The sequence below is a fragment of the Hypomesus nipponensis genome, chromosome 20, assembly GCF_054491055.1.
Source record: "Hypomesus nipponensis isolate SF chromosome 20, ASM5449105v1, whole genome shotgun sequence".
Taxonomy (NCBI): domain Eukaryota; kingdom Metazoa; phylum Chordata; class Actinopteri; order Osmeriformes; family Osmeridae; genus Hypomesus; species Hypomesus nipponensis.
Genome location: NC_140380.1, coordinates 2,511,283 through 2,522,248, shown reverse-complemented (window position 1 = coordinate 2,522,248; position 10,966 = coordinate 2,511,283). Strand labels below are relative to the sequence as shown.

The following is a 10,966-nucleotide window of genomic DNA, read 5'->3' as shown; positions in this document are numbered from 1 at the left end:
TTTGGCTTATTGATACAACATGCCACAACTACGACCCAAACACAGACTGGCCCAGATCAGACCATAGGGGGCGCCACAGGCGACGCCCAAATGTCCACTTTTCAGAGTGGTTGTATTTCCACCCCATTGCTCCAATTCTTCTGAAACTTGGTGTGCATGCCTCATTTTTCTACTCAGCGCGAGGTCACAGGTTCGAATCCAGGCACAGTCTTTTGGCCTGTCATAATTTTGATTACTTGTTTAGTTAAACAGGCAGACATCCTTCTGAAATACCATGCGCAATTTCATGCAATTTCACCTTGAAATGTCAACCGTTTCTTAACCTTTGTCCCAAAGCTAATCAAAAACTAATACTCATATCATGCAGTCGGAACACAGCTAGATAATCAGCGTCAGCACCCTTGAGTACCCAGCATGCAGTGCGGCATGTCAAAAAACGCAAAGACTTGTGGAAAATAGTTTGGTTACAAAAGCTGTGCGAGGGATTTCAATTGTTGTGTTCGTTTGGTTAGATGTTTGTAATGTTATTGTTGGTTAGTTGAGCGTATGAGCGCTGCTCTAGCCCAGTTGCCTACATGACTACTGTTAGTTGTGCATTGACTGAGAGTCTGGAAAGAGATCAATTCAAGAAGAGTTTCAATATCCTATAGAAAGTACTTAGCCCTCAGTAATTATATTATACAGTCTCAGCAGTTGGTTTAAAGTAGAGAGGCTAGAGAGACTGACTTGTTACCTTATGCTCATGAGTTCAAATCCCCGTTCAGCCTATTGTTGTTGGCCAAACATGAAGTCGTTTTGCTCTCGTTGTTTAAGTGTCGATCTTCCACAGTGTACATGTTTATAATATTTTGCCATTTTGCGGAGGAACCCGCATCGCTGCTTGCAGCCATATTTGGTGGCCAAGCCACGAAGCGGCGAAGCCACATAAGTGATTCTACCTTTTCTTATTAGGATTCCTCCGTAAGGAGGAAGGATTGTTAGGGGCCAAGCAGCGAAGCTGCGAGGCACCTATTGTTATTGTTAGTTTTATTATTATTATTCTTCCGCCATGGGTGTCTATGGCAGCCCCCATAAGCGCTTGGTCGAAAGTTTTGAAATTTGGCACACTCATTGGGGACAGTCCCCTGGTCCAATTCACAAAGTTTCATGTCCCATGCTTTGGCACTCTAGCGCCACCAACGGGTCAAAGTTTGAGTTGTGTTTACACACGCAACTCTTGAACCGTATGACCCATTTTCAAAAATGAGGTACCACTGGATTCCCTGGATCACGCCGAGTTCAATGCACACCATGGCGTCAATTTCCGGTATACAGATTTTCCGCTATTTCCGGTTTTATCAAAAACCTTTGAAAGCCTACTTCTCCTACAATTCTTGTCGAATCTTCTTCAAAATTGCCACAGATGATCTTCAGACCAAGCCTCACAAAATGTATCGAAGGATATTTGATTTACCAAACCGTTTGTCCAGTACAGCCAATCAAATTATGCAGAAAAGCCGCCAAACAGGAAGTGAAGCCATATCTCAGCAGTTCTTTGAAGCAGTGACACCAAAGTTGTTAGGCCTACTCGGAACTTTATTCTAAGGATGTCCTCCAAATATTGTGTCATGTGACTAAAAGGGGGCGTGGCCGGAAGCATAAACGTGTTTTGGCTAATAACTATTTAAGTGTTTACCTTAATAAAGTAATTTCTTTGTCTGTTGATGTCTTATGAGTTATCAAGCTTGACCATTGATAATATTCATAACAACCGAATTGACGCGGCCGCCATTTTGGATTTAATGGAAAAGTGTAAAAACCTTTTACACGCCCCAGATTTTGTCCGATGTTTACAAAATTTGGCACAGATGATATTCAGACCAAGCTTCAAAAAGGTGTTAGATGGATTTTCCATTTTCAAAACCGTTTGTTCGGTAGAGCCGATCAAAGGCGGCAGCGAAGCCGCAAAAGACACGTGAGACCGTAACTCAGCAACCATTTGTGCGATTGTCACCAAACTTGGGTTCCATTGTTCCCACGAGGGGCAGAGGAGGCCTGTGGTGTTATACCAGAAAAAAAACAGTTTGAACACTCAGTACTCTTGAACGCAGACAGATATTTCAACCAAACTTGGTGTGTTGCAATGAGTGCAACAGGTTATTGTGACTTAATTGTTGCGCAAGTGCTATGGAGGCCATGTCCTGCTCTGGACTGCTTGGCCCCTCCATTGCTGCTTGCAGCTATATTTAGGATTCCTCCGTCAGGAGGAAACCTATTGTTATTGTTAGTTTTATTATTAGGATTCCTCCGTCAGGAGGAAACCTATTGTTATTGTTAGTATTATTAGGGGCCAAGCAGCGAAGCTGGTAGTATTATTATTAGGATTCCTCCGTAAGGAGAAAACCTATTGTTATTGGTGGTTTTATTATTAGGATTCCTCCGTAAGGAGGAAACCTATTGTTATTGGTGGTTTTATTATTTGTAATTCTTGTACCATGGGAGTCAATGGCAGCCCCTAGACCCCATCGACAACTTTTTGTGAAATTTGGCACACTCATTAAGGACAGTTTCTTCTATACCTACACCAAGTTTCATGTCTCCCATTAGACCACTCTAGCGCCACCAATGGGTCAAAGTTGGACTTGTGTTTACACACGCAACTTTTGAACCGTATGACTCATTTTCAAAAATGAGGTAGCAATGGATTCCCTGGATCAAGCCGAGTTCAACGCACACCATGGCGTTAATTTCAATTTATATAGATTTCCCGCCATTTCCGGTTTTATCAAAAACCTTTGAAAGCCTACTCCTCCTACAATTTTTGTCATATCTTCTTCAAAATCACCAGAGATGATCTTCAGACCAAGCCTCACAAAATTTATCAAAGGAATTTTGATCCTCATAACCGTCTGTCCGGTACAGCCAATCAAATTAATCAGAAAAGCCGCCAAACAGGATGTGAAGTCATGTCTCAGCAAATCTTTGAGATATCAACACTAAACTTGGTAGATCGGAGGAAGACACTACAACATGTTACCATGTGCAAAGGCAAATTCATATCTCAAAAAATGATTGATATAAAGCAAATTGAACTTATCGCTAACGCTAAAATAATGCTTTACACATCAGCCAGTCAAAAACTGATACTTTGATTCAATCACAAGTTCATATGAAGACTCTTGAGAATGTTCATAACACAAATCTGTGAAAAAGTTGACTGTAAGATGAAAGGTCGATTTTTGGTGAATATTTGAAACATGCTTGCTTGGCTAATTTCTAGGCAAATTTCCAATGAATGTCTCCCCTGCTCCTCCCCGCGCGTGCTCCAAAATCTCACACACACTCAGCCTTCCCTTGACACACGCGCGGCCAAGACGCACACGCAACATTTCAGGAGAGTGTGGGCTGACCAAGCCCCCACTCATTCCTTGGTCTTTAGCAAAGGCCCATGTGCTTCTTGATGGTATTGCATTTCCGATTTTGTGTGCAATGGTAAAAAGGTCTCAAATCCTGAAACATTGATAGTGTAGGCCGAGAAACACTTTAACAAAAGCCCATGTGGATCTTGTTGGTATTGCATTTCCGATTTTGTATGCAATGGTACAAAGTTATAAAAATCCTGAAACATTGATAGTATAGACCAAGAGTAACTACCACACCACAAATGGCCCACCATTACCCATAAGTGGCGCTACAGGCCACGCCCAAAAGCACAAAGATACAAGGCTTTCTGGAATGGATAGGCTCACCAAGCCCCCTCCCTTCACTTATTGGCTTGAAAAAAAGGCCCATGTGGATCTTGATGGTATTGCATTTCCGATTTTGTATGCAATGGTAAAAAGGTCTCAAAATCCTGAAACATAGATAGTATAGGCAAAGAAACACTTTAACAAAAAGCCCATGTGGATCTTGTTGGTATTGCTTTTCCGATTTTGTATACAATGGTAAAAAGTTATAAAAATCCTGAAACATTGATAGTATAGATCAAGAGTAACTACCACACCACAAATGGCCCACTATTACCCATAGGTCTTCCCTTGACACACGCGCGGGCTTGGCAAGACGCACACGCAACATTTCAGGAGAGTGTGGGCTTACCAAGCCCCCACTCATTCCTTGGTCTTTTGCAAAGGCCTTGTGGATCTTGATGGTATTGCATTTCAGATTTTGTTTGCCATGGTAAAAAGTTCTCCAAATCCTGAAACATTGATAGTAAAGGCCAACAGTAACAACAACACTTTAACAAAAGCCCATGTGGATCTTGTTGGTATTGCATTTCCGATTTTGTACGCAATGGTAAAAAGTTAAAAACATCCTGAAACATTGATACTATAGGCCAAGAGTAACTACCACACCACAAATGGCCCACCATTACCAATAGGTGTCGCTACAGGCAACGCCCTAAAGCACAAAGCACTTCACTTCTTGTGAAGATTAAAGCGCTTCACTTCTTGGCTTGAAATAAAGGCCCTTGTGGATCTTGATGTTATTGCATTTCAGATTTGGTATCCCATTGGAAATTCTGCAGCATTGATTTTTCTATACAGTTACAATTTTTCAAGAATATACATTTTTCAATGGTTCGCAATGCTTTACACGTAAGCCAGTCAAACAAGTTCATATGAAGACTCTTGAGAATGTTTAGTACACAAATCTGAGAAAAAGTTGACTCTAAGATGAAAGGTCGATTTTTGGTGAATCTTTGAAACATGCATGCTTGGCTAATTTCTAGGGAAATTTACAATGAAATGTGTCCCCTGCTCCTGCATGCTCCAAATTCTCAGACACTCATTCTTCCCTTGACACGCGCGGGCTTGGCAAGACACACACGCAACATATCAGGACTGTGTGGGCTGACCAAGCCCCCACTCATTCCTTGAATATCAGCATAGGCCCTTGAGGACCTTGGTGTCATTGCATTTCCTGCTTTGTATGCAATAGTAAAAAGGTCTCCAAATCCTGACACATTGACAGTACAGGCCAAGAGTAACTACCACACTTTACCCAAAGCCCATGTGGATCCTGTTGGTATTGCATTTCCGATTTTATATGCAATGGTAAAAAGTTTTTAAAATCCTGAAACATTAATAGTATAGGCCAAGAGTAACTACCACACCACAAATGGCCCACCATTACCCATAGGTGGCGCTACAGGCCACGCCTTAATGCATAAAGATACAAGGCTTTCTGGAATGGATAAGCTCACCAAGCCCCCTTCCTTCACTTACTGGCTTGAAATAAAGGCCCTTGTGGATCTTGATGGTATTGCATTTCAGATTTGGTATGCCATTGGTAATTCTGCAGCATAAATCTTTCTATACAGTTACAATTTGTCAAAAATAAACATTTTTTAATGGTTCGCAGTGTTTGGAGGAATCCGCCATTACTGCTTGCAGTTATATTATTTGTTTTGTACTTTTTTTCTTGTAAACATTCTTTGTTTTGAAAATACCTTTTGGAACAAACAGCATTTTAATAAAGAGGAATAATTTGTCCTGAGCCTCTCTGGTACTTTCTGTGGTCTTCAACACCTCATCTTGTTACATTAACCAGAACCACAATCAAACCCAAGCACACACGTTTAATACCTAACCATAATAATAATAACACATTTTATATATATAGCGCTTTTCAAGGTACTCAAAGTCTCTTTACAGAGTCCAACATTCATTCAGACACAGTCAAACCTGTAGTGGCACGGAAGCGTGGCTGCCAATCAGCGCCTACGACCCCTCCGACGACCACCAACATTCGTTACCATTAACATTCATAATCACATAAGTTCAATACTTATCCATAACTGTAAGTTTAATGACTAACACTCAAATATTTTTGCATCAGTTTCACAGAAGAGTGAATGAGACTTCCACCAAATGTAGTTTGCAGTATCGGGCCCAGTCAACTGTACCAGAATAATATGAACTAAATAGCCAGGTACCTCAGTCTATTCACTGGTGGAACACAATCCACAATAGACAATCTCTCAGAAGTTAGGTAGACATTGTCTTCCTGCTCCAACCTCATTTTACCCCACACCCTCTATTACCCACAACCCCCTGCTTGGTAGATATATATATATATATATAAACGTAGATAATCGTAAGGAGAACCAGAGCAGTCCAGTATATACTGTAACAGAGCTACTTGGAACATAGTGTGGTTGTGGACTGTAGGACCCTGTAACTCAGGTGAATGGAAAATCATATTGTGGCGATATAACCTGGTCAAGACAGAGTGAGGAGGTCGAGCAGTGTGGTGCTGTGGACAGCAAAGGATTATGGGGAAGGAGGAGAACTTGTATGCCAATGTCAGGGGTGTGTCGCGCAACCAGGGTCAATGCAGCCCAGGCAATGGTATTGTGCAACACACACATTTACATTTTACATTTATTCATTTAGCAGACGCTTTTATCCAAAGCAACTTCCAAGAGAGAGCTTTACAAAAGAGCATAGGTCACTGATCATAACAACGAGATAGTCCCAAACATTGCAAGCAGCCAAAACATGAAGCATACATTGTGAAAAAGCTAAACAAGTGCCAAAAGGGAAGACCCATAAGAGCATGTAGTTATACAAGTTACAAATTAAAACAACATGAACCACAAAAGTGCAGGACTGTACCTGTAAAAGAACAATCAACAGTAAAATATTTCACAGCAAGTACAAGACTTAACTTCGTTATATCTAACCTACAAGAGCAACAAGTCACTCAATAAGAGTCATAGTGATCCTGGAGGAAACTAACAAGTCCAGCCAAGCATTCTTAAGTGCTTGTTGTACTCCCGGAACAAGTGCGTCTTGAGCCTTTTCTTGAAGGTGGGGAGACAGTCAGTGTCCCTGATGGAGGTGGGGAGCTGGTTCCACCATTGGGGCGCCAGGCAGGAGAAGAGCTTGTGTTGGGACCGGGCAGTCTTGAGCGGTGGGTTGTCTGAAGAAGACCGTAGGTGACGGGTGGGGGTGTAAGGTTGCAGGAGAGACTTGATGTAGATGGGTGCAGTCCCGTTCACTGCTCGGAAGGTCAGTACCAGGGTCTTGAATCTGATACGGGCGTTGATGGGTAGCCAGCTACACATACATACACACACACATACATACACACACACATACATACACACACACATACATACACACACACATACATACACACACACACACATACATACACACACACACAGGCATATGTGTTTGTGACATCAATGCGTATTTCTCGTTTTTAGGTTTTCTAATAAGTAGTTCTATTAAACTACTTTCTGAGTTTCCTTCCTTCCTTGTTGAAACTCCAGTCCAACCATGAGCTCCACTACACAAATGATGTCAATCACAATTACACATCAAATCGCTTATTTTCCAAAGAAAGGAGGAAGGAAAGTTGTGTATGGGTCACTAGATGTGCTGCTGTAGTTGAATTGACTGAGAGTCCTTCCCACAGTTTCCTGTGATGCTGTTTCTGGGTTTCAGTCCCCCTGTTCCTCATGCATTTCATCAGTTTTCTGATTGGCAGCTGACTATCTTAGAGCTCTCAGTGCACCATGTTGTAGCTATTTAGCATCTTTACATTCCTGCTCATGTAGGTTTAACTCTCCATGGTAATGTATAGGTGAAGTGATGGTTGTTATTGCTATCCTCTGAGGAATAAACAAAAGTGTAATGTACCCTGTCACAAAGCTGCTACTTATTTGACATATTTTACAGAACAGGGAAACAAGGCTCGGGAACCTAAAAAAATGAAGTTGACATGGAGTCTACACATAGCACAATTGTTGTCACGCCACATTCAAATATCTTTTCAAAAAATCTCAATGTTAAAGGTTGATGGGTCACTTAATCAGACCAGTTCCCATTTTTGAAAGCAAATATAAAGAATGAGAAAACTACAGGCTAACTGGTAATCTAATATCAGAGACACTGACAGCATGGACACGTCTGGAAACGCTACGTACTCCAATGGAGACTCTGTGTATGAAAACCCATTTAGCAGTCAGGGACAAGACAATATGGGAAACGATACTCATGTAAATGACAGCTCTATTGACCCAAATGATAAAGTAGCGATAATCCAAAAAGGACCAGGACCAGGACCAGGTAACACATACACTCCTAACAAACACTCACATAACAGCATAGCTAAGATCTAAGATATGTTTGTTACTATTAACTTAATTAAGTTCAACATAAATACACACTCACAAACCATATACATGATTCCACATCCCATGTTTCTAAGTAAGTCCTTTATTTTACATGGACAACTCTTTATCATTACACAGCTACTTTTTAAATTTTCCATTGTTAACACAATAAGTGTTAAGGTCAGATGCCTAGTCTACTAGTGGCACTAACTTACCCTCCTCAGTAGCTTATAGTACAGTACAGGTTAGTCACTGGTGGACATTATATTTAAGGTGACATTTTGATTGTGAACAGAAAAGAATCAGCCTGATCCTACTTGGTTTTAAGAGCAAAACATGAACCTTGTGGTTTTCAGTTGTTCCTTTGAGTTCATCGTGGAGAGCTGCAGCAGTGTGTCTGGGCCTGCTGTGTGCTCTCCTACTGGCTGGGATCATAGCACTTGGAGTCATCTGTGAGTGCTTCTACTAAAACATTAATTGTTATTATATATTTATATATATGTAGATGACTGTAACATTAGGAATCATTCTTTCTCATTTCATAACAGTCACCAGAGTTAATGAAGACAAAACCATAAAGACTGTGGAGAGAGACCAGTTACAGACCAGTAACACCAACCTGACCAGAGAGAGAGATGAGCTTAAGAGGAGGCTGTGTGGTAAGTTTAAGATCATCAACACTTAACCAGCAAAAACGATGTGCTGTGAAAGGCTTGAGATAGTTTGCCACTGAAAACAACAAGGGACTGTACCGATAAGGTACACAAAACAAACACTCATTAAACTGAAATAATGAATAATGTGGACAATCAATGATTTGTTGTGGTATTTGTGACCCGTTAATAGGAGGTCCAGCTGTCAGTTATAGAAGTTTATGAACACTGAAATAAAATAGCAATCATCTTTAATTGTATGTATTTATTGTTTTGTAAATTCTACAATATATGTTCAAGGCATTAGAATTTTTGATATTCAAAACAACAAAGTACTTACAAAAAGCGAAACTTAAATGAACACTAATGTAGGCAACATTGCTGCGTAGGGGCGAATCTAGGTTCCCACTTTTGGGTGGGCTAAGCCCCTAGATAAAACCTATTATTTTTCCTGTGACCCAGCACAAGTAGGGGATCTGGGGGAATGTTCCCCCAGAATATATATATATATATATATTTTTTTTATTATATTTTTTTTGGGGGGGGGCTATTGAGACTTTTTTGGAGGGGCTTCAGCCCCTCCAAAAATGGGCTAGATACGCCCATGTTGCTGCGTCATGCCCTTTTGTGTTTTCGAACAGAGAACGGTGAATACGGATGGAGCAGATTTAACAGCAGCTGTTACTACATTTCCACGGAGATGAAAAGCTGGGAGGAGAGCAGAAAGGACTGTATCAGAAGAGGGGCATACCTGGTGATCATTAACAGCAGAGAGGAGATGGTGAGACAGGAAGGAAGAGTGTGTGTGTGTGTCAGGGGAGGAGTGACATTGTGATATCAAGTCAAACATTTTGACATTAGTAATTCTGCCATCAGGAATTTGTTCACACTACAACCAGAAACCTAAGCAGTGTCTGGTTGGGTCTGACAGATAACGTTCCACCAACGTTCTACCGTCAGTGGACCTGGGTGGACGGAACACCACTGGATCCGACCAAAACGTAAGAACCCCATCCTGTCTGGTTGTCTCTATACAAGTTCTACCACACAACAGCAACTTTATCAAACTAATTGTGTATTAAGTGTTTGGACATGTTCTGATTGCAGATACTGGGCAGCAGGAGAACCCAATATCCTTTCCTACAATGGTCCCAGCTGTGTAGAGCGATGGTTACCTGATCAGCTGGCAGACAGAAGCCTGGCTGACACCCCATGCCACCATAACATCTACTATGTGTGAGAGATGTGACCTGTAATACATTTTTGATACAAGGTCACTATTCTTCCTTGTGCAGTTAATCAGCAGTTCAGTCTAGTCTAGGTTTCCTTGACGGCTCTGTTTCAATCAAACATCCTTCATGCTCTTTGATAAAAAAAAAGATTTTTAGTCCTGCTTACATGATCTTTGTCTCACAGTGAATACTGTGTACAATATATCAATACATGTTATTCTGTATTCTTACTGGTCAACAGAACTATTTTCTTTATTCACAATGTATTTACAAATTTGAGTAATTTGTTACATTGTTGCAAAACAGAGAATCGCGACTGTGACATAGTTAGGTTAAGCACATTTGATTCATATTAGCTTCTTTCATCCAATCAAACTATCAATTATCCATTAACAATGATCACATTGTAATAATTGAAACTATTCACATGCTATTAAACAAGCTGACTTTGTTTGTTTGTCTACCTTGTCTCTTCCCCGTACACCTGGCAGGTATCTGTAGTTCTGTAGCTCCGCCCCACAGGATGTGTGCTGTAGCTCCGCCCCACAGGATGTGTGCTGTAGCTCCGCCCCACAGGGTGTGTGCTGTAGCTCCGCCCCACAGGGTGTGTGCTGTAGCTCCGCCCCACAGGATGTGTGCTGTAGCTCCGCCCCACAGGGTGTGTGCTGTAGCTCCGCCCCACAGGGTGTGTGCTGTAGCTCCGCCCCACAGGATGTGTGTTGTAGCTCCGCCCCACAGGGTGTGTGCTGTAGCTCCGCCCCACAGGATGTGTGTTGTAGCTCCGCCCCACAGGATGTGTGCTGTAGCTCCGCCCCACAGGGTGTGTGCTGTAGCTCCGCCCCACAGGGTGTGTGCTGTAGCTCCGCCCCACAGGGTGTGTGTGGGGTATTTCCCCAGATCTATTTTGATCTCAGGTCAGCAACATGTCCAAACACTTCCTCATGCAGTTTTCTGGATTCTGGATGAATGTCAGA

General features: G+C 41.7%; 1 pseudogene; it reads left to right on the top strand.

Annotated features, from left to right (window-relative positions):
* Positions 1-7,891: 7,891 nt before the first annotated feature.
* On the top strand, positions 7,892-10,009 carry LOC146245136 (CD209 antigen-like protein A; annotated as a pseudogene).
* Positions 10,010-10,966: the final 957 nt, after the last annotated feature.